Genomic DNA, 20,427 nt, shown 5'->3' with positions numbered 1-20,427 from the left:
TCCCAGAGCCTCAACCCAGCTCGGGGGGACACCAATGTCGTCCAAAATGTTTTTAAAATTTGAACCACCTCCCTGAAGTGGGACGAAATGGACAACTACTTGCCGGTGTAGTGTGTTGTCCGTGTTAGAATTGTAAAGAAGGGACAGTAAATTAAATTGTGTATTCATAGAACCCGACCCTGGACGACGACGACGGCAGCCAGCGTCGAGGAAGCCTCGTCATCTGACGGGGAGCCCGGAGCCCGGGAACCAATTAAAATGCAAACGACGTACGTATCATCCCGGCGGCTCCGAGAATTACACCGAATATCTTCGCCAACATTGTGTGGCCATCATCATCCGGTACAAGAGATCACCTTAAACTATGCGCTCACCGGTGCTCGGCGCTTATCCCCGGCATCGGCAGCCATCGGATGTAGAGGACGCCGGGCGACCGGTGCCGGTACCGTCTGACCAATTAAAACTACTTTGACGTTTCTATAGCTCCAGCTCACTTGCCACGGAAGGATTTAGTCGTATTTACACAAGTTTAGTGCGCTGATTATTGTACCATTTGCACATTATACGCGTGGTAACTTCATAATCACTCAAAACAAGGTGAGCATTACCGTCGGGGACATTCGGCGTGCCGTCGAGGATTTGATGCTGAGCAACTTGAAAGAAATGCTTATGAAAACCGAGAGGATTCCGTCTGTTGTTATACTAGTGACACTCGTTCAAAGTCCATCGCCGTTTTCCCATCGTCTCTGGCTCTTCCAACGTCAATATTTGCAAGGTGTAATCCCCGTTATTTCGAGAGTTATTATTCCTAAACCTTCCATAAAATAGTTTACATTTAATTAATTTAGACGAAAATATTCCAACAATTTACATAATACACTGTACATACTCCTCAAGATGAGGAACAGACGGTTGGTCTGGTTGGTTTCCATAGCTACCAAGTGAACCGTTTTGAACATTTCGTTCCACGTTCGTCTTACGGCCACTCAATCCACTGTTTCCATTGGGCTCTTTGATTGTTACGGTCAGGACTCATCTACCGGGAAAATGATTTCACACAGACATACCGTAACGCCTCGTGAAATAATATCGAAGGTTGAGTAACACTCTCTCTGTCTGGCCGGTACTTGATAAGTTATCCCCAGTTCTTTTGTAATATTATGCAAGCGAAGGCATTTTCTTTAGTGGCTCTCGACAACAATCGGGGCCCCTCCTTCGGGCCCAGCATCCTGCCCCCTGGTGGCCAGCCAATTTGCTGTGCAACGCAGCCTTTCGCAACGCTCGTTGCAATTATGCAATCGTGCCATTTTAGCGCTAGAACAATAATTAATCTACGTAACCATAATTTATGACTCGCAGCCCAGTCCAGTTTTGCATCGGGAAGCTCCGGTCCGCTGGCCAACGTTGGTCCGCTCCATTATTATTATCGACCCGGGCACCCGGGCAGCAGCTTTGTAGTTCATTGAAATGTTTCGCCAACAACGCAACGCTGCACACAAAAAGCCGCTTATGCACTTCGATCAATTAACGCTGTTTTGCGGCCCCGTGGAAGATCGCCGGCGGACAATAGCCATCCCGACCGGGTGGAGGGGGGTATAGAGTTCTAAGGGCGCTTTCTTAGCTGCTCCGCTATGCCAGCTGCCGTTGCTACACGCATTCTTGACCAGCTTGGCCTGAGCCCCGAGCACGGACCAAGTTCTGCGGTTGCCGGGCAGCATCTTCTCCGGCTTTGTGTGCGGTCGGCCGTGCCGTGCCGTGGCCCCTGCTGAGCATGCCGTGTTGAGGTCGACGACTAATTATAGAGGCACAAAATGAATCTGTTCAACCGAATCCTGGGACCTGTGGCCACGTTGGCCCTTGGCGGCGGCCGGAACGCCTGCACAGCAACAACTACTCAGCAACAAATTAACAAACAAACCGAAAACTTTTATCCAAGATTTTCTCCGAGTTCTCGTGGAGTGGGGGGCCTCGAACATTCCGGAAGGTGTTGTGGGGGCCACTTTTGCAGCCAACCGAGGGGCGGCGATCCGTGGAAGCTTTGAAACTCCGAAATCGGATCAAGCGCGGCCAAAGAAACGCTCGTGGACCACACTTTTCCACTGAATCAACATAAGAAAGTGTTAGCCGTGAAAGTCCCAGGTACTCCCAGGAAACTCGGCCGGATGCTGTCGGACGAGTGGCGCGGATTGCTCACCCATATGCTTCGCCTTTTGCGCCAGATGCTCGCTTTTTTGAACTCCTGTTGACGAAAACCCCCAACAACAATAACACTACCAGCGGGAGGAATCCTTCGCAGGCAGTAACAACTAAATTTCAACTAACTTCAAACTCCCCACACAACACTCCGATGGCCGACTGCTGAAGGGGTGTTGTCGCCTTGGCCCGGGGGTTTGTTTTTCTCCCGGGCCTGGGAAAAAAATTCCCGGAAACGAAACTTTAAACCGTTCCCTGCCGGCAGGAAGGCCTAGCCCCCCCTCGAGCGCTGGCCAACCGCAAAACGAAGGCGGAAGATAGTAAACTTTTAATGTACTTAACGGGCTGGGAGCTGAAGAAGGGCGGGGTCACCGCACACACACACACGCATAAGCAAGTGGCCAAAAAGTTGTGTGCCCAAAAGTAGTGCCAGTGTTGGGCTAAAGTGGAGAGTTTATGCGACTTTTGTCTGGCTGGGCCTGGCCTGAGCTGGGCTGGACGAGTTCTGCGTTCTTCGGTGAAACTTTTGACCGGTTAAGCTACTTCCCGTCGACGGGGGGTTCGCCACACATTGTGGCAGTGAGGACAGGACGAACGGAACCACAGGGGCGCAGTGGTGTGCAGTGCAGTTACTGGCCAGCTGCTACTGATTGGATGTGGTGCATCTGATTGATAAGAGATCAAAGCTGGGCTCCTCGGGGCGCGGAACCAACCTGGCTGGCCAGATGAAGCAAAAATGTATTTCCTCTTTTTGTGTGTATGACCGGAAATTTTCCTTTGCCGATTGATGAATTTTCATTTTCATATGAGTTGGAGCCCCCGTTTTTTTTGCGCGTGCCTCGCCGCAGGACATTGAAGCTGCGGTACAACGCGCTCCGGCGGACTCGACACTAGAACTAGCGCCCGATAATAGTTTGTGTCCTTTTTGGCGTCACGTGGAGAGTTGGCGGAAAATGGTTAGTCCCCCGTTTCGATGAGGTTCTGTTTGTTTTCAAGCTGCCGAAGCACGTTATTAAACAAGATCCAATATCCAAGCACGCCGCTCCCGGTCCGCACCCGGTTCCGTTCGCCGGTTCGGCCGCCAACCCCCGCAGGGCAGTGGCGGACATTTATTGGCTCGTTTTTTAATTGAGTTTTTCATTTCAGCTACCCCGTGGCCTGCGCCCGGTTTCGATAGGAAAAAGTAAATAAATGCAAATATTTTTTGGTAATCGACGTGTGCGGGGGGACTTCGCGTTTGATGAGCCCCAGAATTTTTGTGCGCGAACCACGGGAGTTCCGCGACGTGTGGACGTTGTAGAACCAACAAAAATATGAACTGAAAGGCTTTCTGTCATCGCCGACCGCGCTGCTGTGCTGGAGGTCGCAGTGGAATCATCAAAGGATAGTTAGTGAGAAAACTAATAAAAGCGCCGCTCCACAGTTTGTGTTATCGAACATGTTTTCCTAGAATAATGTTCACGTTAATTAGTTCTCAAAACAATCCTTGCCCGCGCTCTGCACCCTTATGAAGGGTTAATGCAGTGTTTTGATAAAAGCAAATTTAATTGAAATAGTTAAAAAGCGGTGTTTGGTGTTTCAGAATGAGGATAAACCGTGCAAATGGCCAAGCCTGTGATGTGACTAAATTTTATCCCACACATTCGGGCGGTGGCAACATACAACTATGCTCGACGTTGCTCGTCGATTTTCCTTCCTTTGTCGATCAGAACTCTCGGAATCACAAAAAGGAGTATGCTCCAGTGGACACCGGGGTAAAAAAGGAGCCACTCTGGCCACCCTGTTGTCGCCCGGTGAAGAGTGTGTGCCACGCCATCTTTCTCGCCACGTTTTTACCTCGAAGTCGAACGGAATTTTAATTGCAAATTTAATTTTGACTCGCTCGCCACCATCGGAAAAGGTCGATTCACCGCTAAATTCTATGGCGCGGCCAAAACCCGGCTCTTTCCCTGTGCTTCTTCTTGCGTTCGTTTTCCTTTTTTATGCTTGCCTGCCCTTGCCGGACGCGGATTTTTCACTAGTTAATGTTTTCGCGCCTAAATGAAAATACGTAGCAAAATTAGCATTTTCTAGTCCGCCCGCCACACCTGCCCGGCCGGCCGTGGCCTTCCGGGTCATTTGCACTCCGTCAGTGGAATGGAAGGCGGGGGGCAACCGAAATTAGGTTTCGCTCCGAAATGAAGATTTTTGTCCGATTTTTCTCCCAGCGGCCGTCTAATCAGCTTCGCGAGTGTCTTTATTTGCTGACTTGCAGCACATCGCTAAGTGAGTTCAGGTTTTTTCGTTTTTCGCCGTGCTTTTCGCAAATGGAATCGAACTCCGGTGAGAACAACTTTGACAAGTGTATAATACCGGGCCGGGCCGGTGATGGCCTTAGTAGGCCCGGGCGCGCTGTCAGGAGCGCTTCGTCGTTGCTAAGGAGCCGAGCGCACCCAACGGGCCAACGGGCAGAAAATGAACAGTTTTCAGTGAAGAAAGTTCACGGCGACGGCCCTGTCGTTGAGATTAGCGTCGTGTCTTTTCGCTTGTTGCTTAATTAATTATCAGCCGGCTCGTTTCGCACTGCTAATCACGGTGATGAGATTCTTACCGTGGACAGTTGGTTTTGTGCGGGGTCAAATTGTTCTGTAATTGATTTCTTTCCACGTCGAAGAGGCGGCGAGGAGGCAAAGGTTGCGATTTCAAGATTCAATTATCGCATAGCTGAGTGACAGCTAGCCGGTCGGTTACGATCAGTGTGGGCTGTGAGCCATCACAGAGTTAAACTCCTAAAACTACGCATCAATGAATTACATTCATTCTCGCCTCTTCAACCTGATCTTTCCAACCCACGACCGGGTTGATAAATAATGAAATGACCCCCAGGACCCAGGCAACCATAATCTTCAAGCAGTCCTACGATCGGTCCATGGAAAGACGTCGTTCGGATAAAAAAGGATTATCCAAAGACAGGTACCGCAGGGGGATTCGTCAGACAGGAAACGACTCAGAAGGCCCGGAGGCCGTCAGTCGTAGGTTTCGCACCTTACAACGGTGGTAAAATATTCAAATTGAAATGCATAAAAATTGAAATAAATAGTGTTTGTGGAGCAAGGGCCAGGTACCTAACACCTCCAAGGGCCGCCCGACCGTCATGATGTTTGGCGCTCGTTGGGTGTGTACTCGTGCATTATGGATATTGAAAACTGTTCCGTCGCAGCCGGAACGGTCGTGAGGACAGGATTGCCCCGTGGAAAGGTGGCGGATGTCTTCCACTGGCTCCACCGCACACACCACACACTATTATTACGACACACCACAACACAATACGAACCCGTGGCACTCCGCGCGAGAGTTGGTTTTCGGATAACAAGGCTGAAGACGGATCGTAGCAACCAAAGTTGGGCCGTAAAGGCACCTGAGCGTGTTGATGGTTGCTATGATGCATTCGTTCGGTGCTCGGCTGCTGTGCGCTGCGAAAGTTTTTGGCATGCGATTGGAACCTTTTCTTGCACCCCGTCGCCGGTGCTATGTCGTGTTGTGTGTCGTGTCGTGTCACGGGAATGTGAATCTTCTGCGCCAACGCCACGCCCCGACGCGCCACCGTATGCTAAATACTACGCATTTTATAATGTACTTTTATTGTCAGCGTGTCTCGAAGCCCCTTGCCAAGGAGTCATGGGTTTTCGACGGCAAAGTTTTCCTTTTTTTTGCATCCCCACGACTAGATCGTAGTCCCCAGCGGGAACTGACTGTGGTCGTTGTTCTGCTCCAAACGAAAGTTTGGGTTGCAAAGTGGTCTTTTTATGCAAATTTTATGGCCGTCCGTCGTGTGCTGGTCGGTCGGCTCCATTACCAACTTCCGGCAGTGAAAATCGGAAAAAGGACAATGACTTCCGATCGGATCCCAGATTCTCTCGTTTCGTCGTTGCGGCGTTGCTCAGCGACAACAAGGTGTGCTTTCTGATTATGTCCACCGTCTTATTGTGCGCGATCGAATCAATTTCTCGATACCATCACGAAACCAAGCAGCATACGACGATATTTACGAAATGGAATGGCCGCGCCTTTGCGCGTACTTGTCGCCCGGCTAAACGTTCGCTGGAAATTTGTTGTTTTACGGCGAACCGAAACGAATAGCTTGTGCGTTTTATTCCTCCCCACCCGAAAGATGATTGCTACTTAGCCTCCGACTTGCCTTCGCGGTCCCCTTCGCGCGAAAGAAGCGATTTCCAGAGAAACAACGGCAAAAAAAATCTAAATCGACTTTGGCGAATCCGGAGCCACAAAACGCTTTACCTTCCCGCAGCCTGGTCTGAGCGGTATCGGAGGTCCCCACTCCCCGGGCCCGCCCTCTAAACTGCTTATCTTTCCGTGGCAGCACAAACCACCCGAGCCAGAGCAGTCCTCTGTTTCGTCTTTCAATCTGTCCAACACCGTGGCACGTGTCCTTGTCTAGCCGCTAATAAGAGCGCGCCCTCGGAACATTTTCCCACCCACCGCGGCACGGGCGGGGAGGACAAGAAACGCGGGGCCAAAATACTTTGATAATGAGAAAAGCGTTCTGGGGCGACTGTGGGGAGGATTACGGGACGACCGAGGGATCTCCGTTCTTACGCAACCCAAACCACACGGTACCTGCGAGCCCCGGGGGGGGGGGGGGGAGTGTCGCCTTCTGCTTAAAACCCAACCCACCGGAAGCCGGCCCAAAAAGGCCTGTAGGAAGGAGTTTGATGGGTGCTTCAAAAGACTTGGCGACAAGCAGAACTTAATATGACCATCTTCTTGGTGGATGTATGCGGGAGTGTTTATAATTTTAAATGAACTTTTCACCACACCACCACACAGGCAGAGGACGTTAAAATCATCGCCACCCTCCAAAACCCATTATTGGGTGCTGATGGGGAAATCATTCGCCATCGCGTCGTTGTCAAGTCCGAAGGGAATGGAATCCGTCCCAAGGATGTGGCGTCGCTGTCTTGAGCAGACAAGCTAATTTCGATAATTTTCCTACTTGCCATTTTTACGACCCCCGGCGCATTCACACATCGGTAAGGGTTGCACTACGCGCAGGACGAAAGGTAGTAAAACCGGCCGACACCAGCTGCGGCAGGACGATTGCTTGCTGATGGGTTGATATAACGGTTGCAATGCCTACTACGATGCTGTGATGGCGTTTTGATTGCCAAAGTTTCATAGCCTTCTTATGTAAACCTCGTGTCAGGAAACTTAAAAACACTATCAATAATGGCTCCTTACTTCTAATCCATTAAGATAATAAAAGTGTCACTTTTAAGCGTTCAGATTAATTTTAATTGCGTCGTTACTTGAGGCAATGAACTGAACTAGAGAATCGATTTTGTGAATAAATACCGCACATAGTTTCTGGAAGCGAATTGAATTCACTCTTTGCATTTTAAATTTCAAGTAACAAAAAAATCATTAGTTTGGTGAAAAAGAAGTCCATTCTTTTCCGGGTGAATGGCTGTAGTGATTGATACCTCGTAAAGTATCGATTAAACAATTTCATTGAGTTACAGAGTATTAACAATGGAAATCAACAAAGAGAAAATTCCGTACATTTTACAGTTGCAAGCAGGATTAAAAAAGAAGCTCGATGTTTGAGTGCCACATCAATTAACAGCTACGAACACGATAGCCTTGGCCAAATGGAACGAAAAAGACCGATTTCGGATGGTGACGGCAGCTTAAACGATGGCTAAACCAGGACTAACGGTCAAGAAGGTTCTACTGTGTATTTGGTGAGACGTGAAAGGAATCTTTTATTATGAGTTGCTTCCGAATGGCCAAACAATAAATTCAGATCTCTACTGTCAACAGGCCAAATAATTAATGCTTTTCTCTAGTGGCTATAAAATGGCAACATATTGTACAACAAAACGATGCATCTTTTACCCATATCAGACCATCGGAAACATCTCAAATAATGTTTGAAATGTGACGCAAAAGACGTGAATTTATTTTTCCACAACCTAATATTATTCTAACGTTAATTTCCCCGCTTGTGATACGAAACTACGAGAGTGACACCGAAATTGGCATGATAATTTCCAACTCTTGATCAATTTTCATTACACCAAACTGAACAAGGCTTTAAGGACGGAAAATCAGCTTTCATCCGCAGCATTCGTGCTGTAAATCGCAACAACAATACAACTCTTTTCCCACTCAGTTCTGTTCCGCTTTGACGCCTTTCCTTTTTTGCGATTCCGCCGTGTGATGTCGAGAACAATATTGTTTCGCTTCATGCGCGATGCCCATTTTTGCTTTCCCCAGTACAAAGTGAAATGTGAAAAAAGACGCTGCTTTAAAGCATGTAGGTAGTCGGTGACACACTTATTGTTCAGTCCGAGAGCCAGAGGGCCGGTTGGCATAGTTTTGGGCCGGTAAGTTTCCTATCGTTTTTTTTGCGCTGAGTTATTCCGAGACGGCTGCCAAATTTTGCAAGTCGGTTGTTTGTTACGAGACAACGGCAGCAACTGCTGCAGCCACATCGCATAATGTTACAAACTCTACGCTCCGCTCGAGTTCTTCGTTTCGTTCGGCCATCTTTCCGCTTTATGGGCAACCCCCCGTGCAGGTGGAGCATTTGGCAACCCGGCCAGTGGAGATGACGACTCCACGGCTTGTGGTGCAACCACCCTCGGCGCATCTTCCAGGGAGCCGCGTTGGAGGGCGCAAAAAAGATCGAATGCCGTCACGTCGATCGGTCAGTTCCGGTCAGCGCAGAGCATGGCGGGTGGGGCAAAAAATGTCGCTATTTGTTTGGACATACTAGAATTATGTGCAGACGACCGATGCACGATGACCGGCTCTCTTTCCGCCTGCCTACGGTTGCGCCTTTTTTGCCGAAACGATACTTTTGTGCCGATTTCCGCCGATTCTTGAGACCTGGAGAAATGGTGCGCCTCTCGTGGGCGCAAACTCGCTGTGTGTTGCTTCTGTTTCCGTAATGCATGCGGCTTTGGGGACGAGCTTTTGCTGCTTCCTTGTGTCGAGTGCTTCCCCTGGCCACGAACCAATACGTAGAGTTATGGGAGCTTTAATTCGATGCTGCTTCTTTCTATGGATTTCTCCGTTCGCCCCCTGAGGAACTCTGTGTTTGCGAATTTAATAGCCACGCACTGAAAAACTGTTGGATGAAATTTCACTGCCTTTAGTGCTGGAATCTTGTTATCGCTACATCCCTTTAGAATAAAACGAACCCTTTTTTCCATTCAGCTCAATTAAAACACTTCGAAACATTCCTATACCGATCGGTTCCAGGAGAATTTTCCGGATTTAATATAAAGCTCTACACGAATTCCGTCGCAACTTGCACACTGTTTGGGGTGCTCCATTTGTCGATCTATGGCTGACCGTTTCTTTCGCATCGTTTCTTCCAAGCTGCCCGAGCCCGAGCAAGCAACGAGCGCACCCAAGACACTTCATTCACCCACAGAGCCGTCCGGGGGCTCCGAAGCTGATATTTACTTTTATGACAGTGTAAGCCGGTGGAAAATATGCACTTTTTGTGGGTGACATGTGCACAGAGCCGTTTAGGTGGCAGAGTGGCCCGAACAAGCTCCAATGTGTGCGTGTTTTTGTGTGCGGAACGAGCGGCATCAACTTTCACCGCAATCACCGCAACAGGACCAGCGCAGTGGAGTACCCGGAATTTGTTGTCGCCCTAAACGATACAGTGAGCCGTGGCCGTGGCCGATGGAAGCATGGACAAGCAAGAAACATGCTTATTTATCTACATACAGCCCCATCACCACCACCGCCACCGATTACCACCACCGCCGGAGCCCGGAGCCGATCTCTCCGGAGTCCCACAATTCACCCGACAATTCAGCCATCCAGCAGCTGGTCTTTGTCCTCGCCCTCGTGAGAGTGTCCCGGGTTTTTTTGGCCACGGCCACAGCTTACGGCCGTCTTCCTTTTGGTACTACTTGGGTCGGCGAGAAGAATCCGAAGGACTCAAGGAGTGATTGCTGAGATTTTACCGACAACACACTGGCTGGCTGGCTGGCCTGGCGAAAGCCAAACCGGATGAAAAATCACCGCACATTTGAGTGAACCTTCTTTTGTATGCATGAGCATAACTTACGGTCGATTCCGAGGTTCCCCTGATGTGTGTGGCTGTGTGAGCCTTTTTTGCTTCCTCGCCTTTCTTTTTCTAACCTTTTCCACCATTTTCGGTGGTTGGTTTCGGTGGCGAAGATATTTATTCGTGCTCCCGCTTTCGGTTAGAGACCTGGTCCTGGCCTGGCCGCGGGCGCGGTGGAGAAAAGGGGAAACATTTTTCTTCGAGTGCTGTCGGTCGGAAATCTATCCATGTTTGGCGAACGGCCGGATGAATGAGTAAGTGTGTGGACCTGGAAGCGCCACGCGGAAATCTTCGTTAGTACATTTTGTTGCTTCACTGAGCCGCAGCAAAGGATAACAAGTTTGACACGAGCACACAATGGATGGACACGGCGGCCCCCGCCCGCAGAACACGCTGTTATTAATGGTCGACTAAAGAGCTCCACCAGATCCTGCAGGAGGCCTGCAAAGAAAAAGTATTTATGTTAATTGTGGTGCCCACCACAAGCGCTAGGCGCGGCCGCAACGGATCTCTTCTGATTCCGCAATTTTGAACATTCCGTTGCTGGATGTTGTCTTTGCAGCAGAGAAGAAGAAAATCGAAAGCCCAAACAGGCCGGTTGCTGTTTAATTATTGAAATCTCCGAGCCCACACACTCGACAGGGTCATTAATCATGCTCCGAACGGCCATGCGGTCACCTTTATCGACTGGAACCCAATCAAACCGCCGCCGGATGTCCGGTAATTGAAAAGCTCCGGACGCGCCAAGCGCTTCACGTCCAATCCTTTACATAACCACACCGGGTTGAGAAATGGCAAAAGTCGCGCAGCGCGCTCTGGGCGTATCCATTTTGCACCAAACGCTGGATCAACCCACGCGGACCTCAACAAGTGCGAAAATTGTTGAAATATTTATAAGCCCATCGTGACAACGTGGGCCTCGGTCGGGTCCAGTCCGCCTAATGGATTCGATCGGCGGACCACCGTCCGCGATTATGAGCGAGAGTATGATGGGCACCGCTTCAACTGCGGTCCTTCGGTTGTTCGGTTCCGGTCCTTTCGACGCGACGCTCCCAACTCGGACGACAAAGTTATGCCTCTGATAGTTTGCTGTAATAACGGAATTATCTCGACACTCTCGGGCTTAGTTCGCGTTCGTTTGGACAGCTTCCAGGGTGGTGGTGGGCGACCCGATCTGAATACCGGGAGACACGATAAACAAAACATATCCTTTTCTCTGGCACCCAAGCGACCAGCCATTTTCCGGCCCGGCCCAGCCAGGCGGCTGAGATTGGCCAGTGGCAGCAATCGGGACCGACTTCTCGTTGGGCCGACATTAGCCGCCCGCCATTCCAGCCACAGACAGGGAGACAGTTTTTGGGGCATGTAAATGGAAATCGGAAGTAGCTGTCAACGGCAGACGGATTCCGTTCCGTGTGCGACCCCCTCCGGTGACTTGAGATTTAGACCCGCTCTCAAATTGGTTCCCGTATTTATCAACGGAGCGCGCGTGGACTAACACCGTCGACCCGGGAGCGCCTCAAGGACTCAGGCACCGGCAAGATTTGTCAATATTTATAAATTCAAATTTGCGTTCCCCGTCGAGGAGGGAATCGATTGAACAGCGCACGCACGCACGGACGATGGTGGAAAAAATGTTTTATTATTATTCAAATGTGTGTCCGGGCCCGGGACATGAGTTCGCACGATGAGCTTCATCCGTTTTGGGGCGACTTTCGGGGGGGTGGTGGGCCGTTTTGCATAACCAAAGGGTGGTTTATGCTCTCATGCAGCTCGTGGTGGGATTACGAGTGCACGCAAAGTGTGGTCCCACGCTTGCTATATGGTTGGCCCTCCATTGTGGGTTGGGACATGAAACAAAGAACGCAGGTTGCCGTAGGTTACTAGGATACAGCAACACTATTGTGGCTGTCAGCTGCGCAACAAAGTAGACCGTCCAGAGAGCTAAAGCGAGGTTTGATCGAACTTTGAAATTAATAACCCACGTTCATTAGTTAAATGAAGGATTCATTGTTTTATTGATTTAAGGAAATCCTTGAACTATGGTCAGATCATGATGGTTCTATTTCGAATATTACTTGATTATTGTTGAAGTCGTCGGAAGGAATGTTCGCCAGTAACTGTAGCCGCTTGAAGCGCCAGAATGTCGTCATTACATAATGATCCTTTCATGGCCAATTTCAGCTTAGAGGTTAGTAAATAGTGACATGGTGACAGTTCAGGCGAACACGGAGGGTGGTCAATGACACACATTTATTTTTGGTTCAAAAACTTCTGAACTGCGACGGTCTTGTGAGAAGATGCCGTGTACCGGTCTGTAAGTTGAGAATCGGACTGTTAAAAAGATGGCTCTACCTGTCGATTTGGACCTTTTAGTTTTCATTTCATTTCATTTCAATATTTATACATGTTCGCCGCTCGGGCTTAACATTACTAATTATTCTTAAAACATTACTAAAACTTATTGACTAATTAGGTTTGGGATGAGGAATAAGGAGAGGATAGGGAGTTTTGCTTTTTTGGCAACATTACCTTGTTTTGACATCAGGTAAATGATTTCAGGTCGAAAAAAAATTGTTTGGCTTTGAAAGGGTTAGACCATGTCCACTTTTGTGCCTGAAAATGACGTTTTGCGGGGATTGTTATTTTTCTGCCACCTTTTGAAGAAAACTGCTTCAGAATCGCACCAACTGCTTGTCGGGACTTGGTTTGGAAATGTCGCAGTGCTTTAAGTGGTTTAAACATTTCAAAATGCTGATTTTGACACAACAAGCAAAGAACGTCGGAGGACTCCAAAAAAGGACTTTCTGATGGCACCAGAAAGTGGTGATGCATCACAAGCTCCTAAAATCTAATGAAAACGTTAATTCAGCTCGTTACTCACTACAAATGATCGATTTGAACCATGCATTGATCGAAAAATGACCAAAATGACATTTCTCTTGTCTCAAATGGAGACGCCAGGTAGCGCACAAAGATCACTAAACCTGGCGTCTCCATCCTTGCAAAATTGGTTCAGGAAACTGTCAAATCACTTGGATGGAAGCTGTTATCCCGTTTTATTCACCAGACTTGACTCTTTCCGAATACCTTCGAATCATAAAAGTGATCAGCATTATCGTTATTATTGACTTTTGACATGATTCAGACTTGACAAAGAATTGAAACATGGATACTAAACCTGCTGACATATAAACGCGCATAACTTTAAACTGTCATTCGATTGCGTTTGAAAGAGGAAGAACGTACCTTTGAGCTATGTTACTAATGGATGGCGCAGCATTTTATATATTTTTAAAATAAAACCTCGTTATCGAACACACGCTGTTTAGTATCGACGAGGACAACCCCTTTCCCAGGTCCATAATAATTGCTAAAACCTGATTTGGTTTTGAAGCCCTTTGAGACGATTAATTCACTGAAATAGGTTTCGTCCAAATCGGATCGGAGCGCACTATCGGGATCTAAATGCATTTTCTTCACAGCGCACACAGAGCGCACTCCGTAATCGTAAGCAATCCTTAATCCGAACCCGACAGATCATTACCACCGGGGGAAGGGGAACCGGGGCGGGAACCCTTAAAATCCGACCCGACTGTGTAATGTAAATATGATCCGAGTGCCTCGTATACACTCTTATCTGCCGTGCAGGTGTGGCGTGGCGAGAAATGAACGGCTAAACTAAGTGTATGTTTTATCGCTCAACGGAACGGGCGACCCATCGAACCGCTTCTGCCAAATGCTTTCTTCCCGGCCCCCGGGCACCGCTGGATGGTGAGAAAAGCGCATCCCTAGGAAAAAGCCGAAGATAAATGAAAAGGATGCTCGGTCTTATCATAAATTTTCTATGCAATTTTCGTTTCCCATTTCCCTGCGGTGCTCGGGGGGGAGGGCTCGGTATCTGGTTTCATAAATGATCATACGTGTACCGCACACACACACACACACCCGCACCGGTCCTGCGGGCAGGGCGGAAGTGAACGAGTGTTTCTTTTTTCTTGCCACTCGCAACATTACGTACATGTGTCTATTGGGGCTTTGCCTATCCCGGTCCCGAAGCCGCCTTACAGGAGAGTGTATCAAGCGAACGGGGTTCGTTTGTGGTCTTGTCAGGGAATCTCGTTTTTCGGGTTACCCGCCGCCACCCGCCGCCGCCGGACCGATCGGTGCCGATCGGGAATGCCATTAGAAGATGTGGTCGGATCCGATGCTGTGTCGTCGTGCTGGTGTGCCAAACGGAGCGACTAACGTCAGTCAAAATCTCTGGCACCCGAACATCCGGCACCTGTGGTTGGGTCGCCCCGGGCCCAGGACTCCAGCGTGGCGCGGTGGCGCAGACGGCACAGGCGACCGCAAATGCAATCATCCTCGGGTTTCGCCGTCGTTTACTGACGTCGCTTCTTCCCGGTGGGCTTTTATCTTGACGCTTTCTTGCTTCCTTCGGCGGCGGCGGGGCCAGCTTACCTTGCCAAACCCGGTTATGGTCCGCCCACCCCCCGGGCGACCTCCCCAACGGCTGCCCGAGGTGTCCCCGGCGCTGCACAAGAAATGAAGTGATGAAAATCGAACCACAAAACCACCCCCGTCCGACTGACTTTTCCCCCCCGGCGAAAGTCCCCGGGGCGACCGGCGACGCGACGGGCCGATGATGGTGACGTTGCGAAGTGAATAATTTAAGGAAAAAAGCCCCTTCGGAGGGCCCCCGGGGGGCCGGAGCAAGAAGCGTCACCGGCAATCGATTTTGGCATTCGCCGAAAAAAGGGGCCGGCACACACATTTTCGCCGGCCCCCAGGCCCCCGGGAAGGTATGCAAAGAGGGGGCGGGGCGGTGGGTGCTCGACCGGGTCAGACCCGGTTCGCATCGGATGATTACGGAAATGATGCCAAGAATGCATCGTCGGCGTCGGCCAAAGGTGCACGGCGGACCCGACGCGATGGGCGGCGGGTTTCGGTGCAAAGGTCCTTCCTGCAAACCACTTTCCGGGGCAGGGACATTGGGGCAAATGATGGCCCACGGGGGGAAAATGCAGTTGAGACATCAATTTCTTCCTCAGCCAGAAACTAACGTTAATGGTGGCCGGTGGCAGGTTCAAGGTGCGCGCTATCTTCCATTGTGATGCGACCGGGAAAGTTCCAGATTGTTCACCCTTTTTTGCGGGAACACTTGGAGTTTGAGGCCTTTTCGTAGGTTTTCGGCCAAAGCTTACATGTGATGAAAAGTTTCTTCAAATAAATTAAGAAAATTCTCCAATGAAACAGAGCCTTTAATTTGGAGTAAGAAAGGAATTCGTCGAAAGAACTGGTGCAGAAATTCGATGCCACAATAAAAAAAAAGGACAAATACACGTGCTGGGTCATAAAATAAAATAGAGAAGAGTGAATATTATTTAGTCCAATTAGGTGGCAATGTTGACGGGGGAATTGTGTGTTCGGCTCAGAGCTCAGAAGTAAAACCAGAAGTCCAATTTCCCGTGTTGGGCGGGTTTCTATGGTAACGGGTGAATCGCAAATAATCCGGATAGACTAACAAATACTCGGAAATGGATGTCATAACACGGAAATGGATGTGCCTTAAACCGAAACAGGCCCCTCAGAACTACGTTAAATTCAAACCTAAAGGCTTAAAGGTAAGACAAACGCCTTTTCACGGGTGTCTTCTGCACTACAATCTGCCGCTTTGAAGTACAATAAACTGCTGATTTAAAGCATTAAATCCGCCGACCAAAGCCACACCGAAAGCGTATGACATTGACCATCCATCCTGCTTGACCTTCGCTTCGCTCATAATGGTGCTGAAACCATCCTTCGAAAAGCGCATTCCACCAACGAAAGTTCCCGTGGACGGAAACGTACGACTTTTTGTTGCTCGACTGACCGGGAGAAAGTTTTCTTTTTGGTCGCCCGTCGGAACCGTCGGATTGCGAGACCAAGGAACGGGAACAAATTAAAATTTATTGCCAGCCACGGGCCATTATCCTTTTGCATCCATCGTCGATCGTCGGAGGGGTGCGCCCCTCACTGTTGGAGGAGATAAAATTCCACCAAGCGGCGAGGATCGCAGAAAAGTGTCCTACCGCCTACGACAACGAGGACGACGACACCGTGACACGCCCGGTGGCCGGCCCGGCAGCATCGGGGGGGGGTGGCGTTAAGCCTTTCGGTCCATCTCGAGAGAATAGCAGTCCGAGAGCGCGGGCGAACTGTCCGACATCCGTCCGACCAACGGGGATTTACAGGAACGGATGGAGCTGTCTTTTTTAAATGTTCATTTCCGCCTTATTTTTGGTTTTCGCTCCTGCGTTCACGGTGCCATTGGCGGGGGCGAGCGGGTGGGCGGTTGCGGTCCCGGGAAAGTTCACCGGGATCAGCAAGTTGGCCAGCCGACAAGCCGACAAGAGAAGCGAAAAAAAAACCCGGGCGCAAGAAATCGGAGAGACACAGATTTCGCATCGGAAGGTGGAACTCGCAAATGAGTGGGCGCCCAAGAAGGGGTGGGGTGGGGGCGGAAAAAAAAACTCCCAAAGCCAAATGAAAAGGAACGGGTTCGCCCGGGGGCCACGCTGCAGCGCGGCGCGGCGAAATCCGACATCCGACGTAGTGCTGTCAGTTAGTTATTCAATTTAATGGAATTAAAGTGTCACATTTGCATTTAATTTATGTTCACCGGGGCCGGGGGCTTCGGGGATCAGGACGGGGGCCGACGGTGACGACGGTGGGTTTTTGCGCGACACCGGCGCACGGGAAATTGGACTCCTGGACATAATTTGTGCCGAGTGACTTCCTTCGCCGCAGGGATAATTTCATTGCAAAACGGCTGAGCTGCAGTGGCCACCGCGCCGTGCTGCTGCAGTCGGACCGGTAATGGGCGAGCGTCGGTTTTCCCGCCCACCCCGGGGCGCTCCTGGGACGGGACACCTCTAGGCCACGTCGCTGATGGCACATTGATGGCCGGACCTGTTGCAGGACGGTGTGGCTGCTGTATGGTTTCGCTGAAAGGCGATACTTGGCACCGGTTTTTGTACGGAATTCCTATTCCGGACTAAGAAGCAACGGTGGTGTAACAGACGGACATAAAACGGAGTCGGAAGGAATGAGGCTTTATTTGGAAAAAATGTTACAGAAAGACAGTGGCCACTTCCTTCGTAAGTTAAGTAAGACAGTAAATGAAACACATTTGATTGGAAACCGATTTTTGGGACCCAAATCGTGTCCTTAAATTACACAAAACATGCAGCAACTCGCCAACATGCAACCCAGTCCCAGGGATGCAGCGCCGAACGGCACGCTTGACAGCGGCCAAATTAGCATTCGTCATCAAAATCCCCGCTGTGGCTTCACAGCACCACGACGAAGTTCCTAAGCCTCGCCGACGTAGGGTCCCTGTGTGTCCCTCTCTCTTTCTCTCTGTGTCACGTCTGCCCGCCCCACAAAACAACGCGATGGACCAAAAATAAAATGATCCCAAATCGGATTACAGCCAAACAACCACCACGGGGAAAACTAGTCTGACGCTGACGCCGCAGACATTGTTCGCCGTCCGCCCGCCGATGCCAAACGCAACCGAACGCCGCGCGGTGCTGCTCCTGCGACGAAAAGACCAACGACAAATAAGATAACGAAAATATATAAATAAAATCCGAGAAAATCCTCAGATCTGTGTGAAAATAGCGGTGGAAAGCGGAGCGGGGCCGGCACCACCACCGAGTGTCGAGCGAACCGCAAACCATCACAACAGAAGCGCGCGCGGCAAAAGGACACGGCTCTGACATCGAGCCCCACGGATGAGCGGCAAAAGAACAGGGCGCACACGGGGTACCCCACGAACACGAACTGCATAGGAAAGGCCCAGAATGCCGTTAATGCATTATGAGAAATATTTCAAATTGGCAGACAGATGGGTGCTATGTGAGCTTAAGGCCGCCACCGCCAGCGTCGCGGCTCAGGGCCCTCCTTGTCGCCAGGGAACTTTTGCCAGACCACCACCACACCACAGACTAGTTGGCAATTTTACTGCCAACCCGATTGTCAACTAGGCCGGAAGCTTCGAAACTAGGCATCTTGAGGAGTGGCAATCCGGAAGTGGCCGGATCCGGCTGGCTGGTCGGGAGTGTCACCGGCAACCGGAACCCTCACTGCACGTCGTTTCGGTTTTGACATGCACGCTAAGCGTCGGGTCTTCTCGCTCGCGCTCTCCTTCATGCTCTCTTTCTGGCCTCCAAAGGATGATGAATTTTATGAATAAATAAACCATCCGAACCAGCAGCAGCCCCAGCAGCAGGATACGTTTGACGAACACGAGTTTCCTCGACGGAACGACACGATGGCGCGGCCGCCGTCTCTGTTCGGTACCTTCACGGACGCCAAACACGGGTATCGAGTTCGGAGAACACCATGTAACATCGCCCTACATCCGTTTGTTTGTTGCTTCACGTGCCGCAGTTGGTTGGTTTGTGGTGGAATTTTTAATTGTTTTCGCCTATTGTTATTGCTAGCAGTCCCATTTAAATGGCACTTTATGCTTAACGAAACTCTCTCGAAAGAGGTGGACTCAATCCCACATAGACGCCGGAGACGCCAAACGGGAATTAAGATTCAATTACTGTAATGACTGCATATCAACATTAAGAAACACTTTACTCAAAGAGAGACACACAGAGACAGAGAGAGAGTCACAGGCGGCTATGAAAACCATAAAACTATCATGACTGGCCCTCTTTTAATCCCGGCTCTTATGTTCCCTCATCGCCTCAGCGTGCCACGTCCACGCTGAGGCGATGAGTCACGATCATATCCGTTTTTTTGCTCATTTGAGAAAATGCTGGCGAGGAAACTTTATAACACATTCGCAGCACATTCTCACATCCGATTCAATCCGCCGGCCATTACAGATTTAAGACGTCGAGCGAAGCGTCTAGACGGAGGCGCCTTTTACTTTCCTTCCCGGGAGCATAATTTCGGCTCAACAGCACAAGGCCCAGGCCGTTGATGTGGTGACCGCACAATGGCGCATTTAAACGAAACATCCCGTCCCGTCCCGTTCGCGACATTTCGCTGATTTAAGACAAGTGCCCCATAAAACATTGGCCTTAACCGTCGCTGGCTCCGGGGCTCACTGAAAAACGCCAATCAAATCGCCGCGTGGACGCACCGAAGGAAGCGCTTGATTTGTGGCCTCCGACTGTGGCATTCCTCAGGTTGCGGCCACGCAACGGACGCATTTCTCTCCTGCTTAACTCGTGCCGTCCGACGTTAAGTCTGCGAAATCCACTCGAAATACGAAACAATCACATCGCCGCTTTATGGCTTAATCTGTCCCCTCGCGCGGTCCTCGCGCGGACTCTCACCCCAATAAAAGTCGTGCCCACAGGCAAAAAAGAAAACCGGGCAACATAAAAAAGGCAAACTGAGAGCCTGGCCAAGAGCTTTTAACATAATCATGTGCGCCTATGTTCTCTGTGTGCCAAGGCCCAGGCAAAGTCATAAACAATTTCGCAGCAGAAGGCCGGCCAGTTTGGTCTACCAACTCGAGAGCCCATTCCGGAACGCACTTGATTCTTGTTACTGTGTGCCGTGGGCCCGGAATCCGGTATCGAACCCACGACACGATTGGAACTGGAAAATCTCTCCGCTTTGCGTGGTGCGCATTCCAACGGCCGCCGCCACCGCCGCCGCCACCGCCGCCGACTGTCGGTACGGTATCTTGGAACTCCGGTGACCCTGTGCACTGGCCGGACTGCCGTCTAGCTTCGCTAAGGATTCGCACGATTTTATGGAACCATTTGGTTTTATTTCGCTGGAAATCTAATTTCCACATACGTGTGTCCGTGTCGTGCTGTCCTGGAAACGCACCGGTCCCCGAACCACCAGAGCCAGAGGGAAAACAATAAAGCCGAGGCCGAGCTTTTATTTCTATTAAATCGAACTCCTTATCCGGCGCTAAATCCGCTCGCTCTCTCTCGCTCTTTCTCTCTTTCTAATTCCGGCTCGAGGACTCGAGGTTTACGCAAGTCCTCCAAACAGTCCTTGGGCACCACATTCTTGGTCCACTCGTGTGGGCCGACCCCCGGGCGGGCATCTTATCCTCCCCCCCGGAGAAGGGTGCTCAGTGATCGTTTCTGCGAAACAAACCAGTGCCTCGGTCG

The sequence above is a fragment of the Anopheles cruzii genome, chromosome 3 (assembly GCF_943734635.1).
Source record: "Anopheles cruzii chromosome 3, idAnoCruzAS_RS32_06, whole genome shotgun sequence".
Lineage (NCBI taxonomy): Eukaryota > Metazoa > Arthropoda > Insecta > Diptera > Culicidae > Anopheles > Anopheles cruzii.
This window is presented reverse-complemented; position numbering follows the sequence as displayed.